Source organism: Echiichthys vipera, assembly GCF_963691815.1.
Source record: "Echiichthys vipera genome assembly, chromosome: 2".
In the NCBI taxonomy this organism is placed as follows: domain Eukaryota; kingdom Metazoa; phylum Chordata; class Actinopteri; order Perciformes; family Trachinidae; genus Echiichthys; species Echiichthys vipera.
Window position 1 is genome coordinate 645577 of NC_139827.1, and position 5000 is coordinate 650576.

Consider the following 5000-nt stretch of genomic DNA (forward strand, 5'->3'; position numbering starts at 1 on the left):
ACTACAGACGCTATAACTACAACACTACAGACACTATAACTACAACACTACAGATGCTATAACTACAACACTACAGACACTATAACTACAACACTACAGACGCTATAACTACAACACTACAGACACTATAACTACAACACTACAGACGCTATAACTACAACACTACAGACGCTATAACTACAACACTACAGACGCTATAACTACAACACTACAGACACTATAAACTACAACACTACAGACACTGTAACTACAACACTACAGACGCTATAACTACAACACTACAGACACTATAACTACAACACTACAGACACTATAACTACAACACCACAGACACTATAACTACAACACTACAGACACTATAACTACAACACTACAGACGCTATAACTACAACACTACAGACACTACAACTACAACACTACAGACACTATAACTACAACACTACAGACGCTATAACTACAACACTACAGACACTATAACTACAACACTACAGACGCTATAACTACAACACTACAGACACTACAACTACAACACTACAGACGCTATAACTACAACACTACAGACACTATAACTACAACACTACAGACGCTATAACTACAACACTACAGACACTATAACTACAACACTACAGACGCTACAACTACAACACTACAGACACTATAACTACAACACTACAGACGCTACAACTACAACACTACAGACACTATAACAACAACACTACAGACACTATAACAACAACACTACAGACACTACAACTACAACACTACAGACGCTACAACTACAACACTACAGACGCTATAACTACAACACTACAGACGCTATAACTACAACACTACAGACGCTATAACTACAACACTACAGACACTATAACTACAACACTACAGACACTACAACACTACAGACACTAACTACAACACTACAGAAGACACTATAACTACAACACTACAGACACTATAACAACAACACTACAGACGCTACAACTACAACACTACAGACGCTATAACTACAACACTACAGACACTATAACAACAACACTACAGACGCTATAACTACAACACTACAGACACTATAACTACAACACTACAGACACTACAACACTACAGACACTAACTACAACACTACAGACACTATGACTACAGCACTACAGACACTACAACTAAGACACTACAGACACTAACTACAACACTACAGACGCTATAACAACACTACAGACGCTACAACTACAACACTACAGACACTATAACTACAACACTACAGACGCTATAACTCCAACACTACAGACACTATAACTACAACACTACAGACACTACAACTACAACACTACAGACGCTATAACTACAACACTACAGACACTATAACTACAACACTACAGACGCTACAACTACAACACTACAGACGCTATAACTACAACACTACAGACACTATAACTACAACACTACAGACACTATAACTACAACACTACAGACACTATAACTACAACACTACAAACACTATAACTACAACACTACAGACACTATAACTACAACACTACAGACGCTATAACTACAACACTACAGACACTATAACTACAACACTACAGACACTATAACTACAACACTACAGACACTATAACAACACTACAGACACTATAACTACAACACTACAGACGCTATAACAACAACACTACAGACACTATAACTACAACACTACAGACACTATAACAACAACACTACAGACACTATAACTACAACACTACAGACACTATAACTACAACACTACAGACAGTAGTACCAGAACAACAGCTCACTCAGCATCACCCCCATCCAGCAGCATCCTCCTGCTCCTCCACAGCTGGATGCATTTGCTCCCGATGACTGAACTGAGTTGAATCTGCTCCTTTTTGTCCCCTCTGAGATCCCGTACTCACCTGGGGTCGCTCCTGCAGCCGCTGCAGAAGAAGTGAGGTGCGTTCAGGAGGGAGAGCTGCGTCCGATAACCGCTCTAAATTTAACAGAAACAGACATTGTTCTAAACATGGCTGCGTGTGAGCTGCTTATCATCGCTCTCCCAGTGGGCCATGGCCATACAAGGCTCTGCGGGGCCCGGGGCCGTCCAGCAGCTCCTCGTCCCTGCAGACACGTGGGGGAGATAACGCGGACAGCTCACGGCGGCCCGGTGACACCAACGGGTCACAACAGGCAGGAATGCTGGATAAGTGCCCCCGACATGACATCTGTGCAACCTTCACAGCTCAGAGAAGGTGACGTCCAGAGCCCGGCAGAGAACCACAGGCCCAAGCGGGGACGCCACACATGGTTAGACTGAATTCATTTGACTTTATAACCTTTATTTAAACTCAGGGATTTATTAAGGATCGACCTCATTTACAATACAGCCGAGATTAAAACACCAAACATTTAAAAACGACATCAGCAAATCTGAAAGGGGTCGTCCCGATGTTCCCGGTTTTGGCCCAGGGCGGGCACCAGGGGGGCTCGGGCACGAGGAGACTCTCTGTGTCATCATAACATTTTAAAACCTGCTTTAAAAGACTTGAGTCAGGTGTTAGAAAGGTTATAATAATGGATATAACATGGACAGGATCAGCCGGAGATGATTTAGTTATCAAAGGTCCCTCCTTAGGGTCAGAGGTTACGGGGAGGGTCAGGGTTAGGGGGTAGTGTCAGGGTTAGGGGGTAGTGTCAGGGTCAAGGTCAGGGGGCTAGTGTCAGGGTTAGGGGGTAGTGTCAGGGTTAGGGGGTAGGGTCAGGGGGTAGGGTCAGGGTTAGGGGATAGTGTCAGGGTCAGGGGGTAGTGTCAGGGTCAGGGGGTAGTGTCAGGGTCAGGGGGTAGTGTCAGGGTCAGGGTCAGGGTAAGGGGGTAGTGTCAGGGTCAGGGGGTAGTGTCAGGGTCAGGGGGTAGTGTCAGGGTCAGGGTCAGGGGGTAGTGTCAGGGTCAGGGGGTAGTGTCAGGGTTAGGGGATAGTGTCAGGGTCAGGGGGTAGTGTCAGGGTCAGGGTCAGGGGGTAGTGTCAGGGTCAGGGGGTAGTGTCAGGGTCAGGGTAAGGGGGTAGTGTCAGGGTCAGGGGGTAGTGTCAGGGTCAGGGTAAGGGGGTAGTGTCAGGGTCAGGGGGTAGTGTCAGGGTCAGGGGGTAGTGTCAGGGTCAGGGTCAGGGGGTAGTGTCAGGGTCAGGGGGTAGTGTCAGGGTTAGGGGGTAGTGTCAGGGTCAGGGTCAGGGGGTAGTGTCAGGGTCAGGGGATAGGGTCAGGGTCAGGGTAAGGGGGTAGGGTCAGGGTCAGGGGGTAGTGTCAGGGTCAGGGGGTAGTGTCAGTGTCAGGGTCAGGGGGTAGGGTCAGGGTCAGGGGGTAGTGTCAGGGTCAGGGGGTAGTGTCAGGGTCAGGGTAAGGGGGTAGTGTCAGGGTCAGGGGGTAGTGTCAGGGTTAGGGGTAGTGTCAGGGTCAGGGGGTAGGGTCAGGGTCAGGGTAAGGGGGTAGTGTCAGGGTTAGGGGGTAGTGTCAGGGTTAGGGGTAGTGTCAGGGTCAGGGGGTAGTGTCAGGGTCAGGGTCAGGGGGTAGTGATGATGAACCGTGAAGACGCTGCCGTCGGGTTTGAACACGTTCACAAATGGAAAAGTTACAGTGACAGAGTTTATCTCTGCAGACGCACCACGGTCACATTCCTGTGTGTGTGTGTTAGAGAGAATGCAGCTCCAGCCTCTGGTCCTGGATCAGGTCTCAGGGGCAGCAGCTCCAGCCTCTGATCCTGGATCAGGTCTTGGGGGCAGCAGCTCCAGCCTCTGATCCTGGATCAGGTCTCAGGGGCAGCAGCTCCAGCCTCTGATCCTGGATCAGGTCTCAGGGGCAGCAGCTCCAGCAGGGGACCCCAAACTTCCCTTTCCCGGGCCACATTAACCAGCTCTAACTGGGGGATCCTGAGGCGTTCCCAGGCCAGTGTGGAGATCTAATCTCTCCACCTGGTCCTGGGTCTTCCCCGAGGCCTCCTCCCAGCTGGACGTGCCTGGAACACCTCCCTAGGGAGGCGCCCAGGGTTCATCCAGACCAGATGATCCTGAACCACCTCAACTGGCTCCTTTCAACGTAAAGGTGTCAGAATTTATCATTAACAAAATAAAAGTCTCTCTTCTTTGCTCCTGTGGTGCAGTGGAGCCCGTCTGCAGAGCGCTGCGTCCTCTGTGACGTTAACTGTGTGTGTCACAGGCAGGAGGCAGAGGGCACCGTTCATGCTTTAAGGACATGTTTTATGAATTATATAAATATATAAATATATGTGACGCGGCTCGCTGTGACCTCCTCACAGCCCGCAGAGCTCCAGTCGTCAGAGCCGCTCAGCTGATCTGTTCCTGTGTCGCAGCTGCAGTAGAGACGCAGCTCGTCCTCAAACTCCACCATGTTTGTTTCTGTTTACTTTGTTTCTGTTGTTTTATTGTGAAAGTCTCCTCTTGTGTCTTGTCTCCTGTTTTATTGTGAAAGTCTCTACATTTGGGTCCATCTTCCTGCTCCAATTTAGATTTCTTTAAAGACTGAAAGGAGGAGGCCTCGGGGAAGACCCAGGTGTTTCCTGATATTCCTCGTAAGCGCGTACATTTAGACATCGTGTTGAGCTGTGAGGGCAGAGAGTTCTCCCTCCAGGCTCTACGTGACTCAGGGGCGGACACCAACATCATCGACTTGGAGTCTATGGAAACCAGTCTGATCCCAACTAATCAACTCAAGACTCCGTTAGTGGTTAACAGCCTCAGTGGGGGGGACTCACACAGACCTCCGCGGAGACTTTACCTCTAACCAGGTCCCTTACTGGTAACCACATCATGCGGTCCACTAATGCCCCCGTGGTCCTTGGTCTCCCCTGGCTCCTCACTCCCAACGCGGTCATTGACGGGTAACAGCAGGGTGGTGACCTGGAGCAGCAGTTGTCTCTCTTCCTGTCTTCGTTCAGCTCCTCCATGGTGCCCTAGTGACCCCAGACCCTCGTTACCAGAACCTCCAGACTTGTCCTCAGTGCC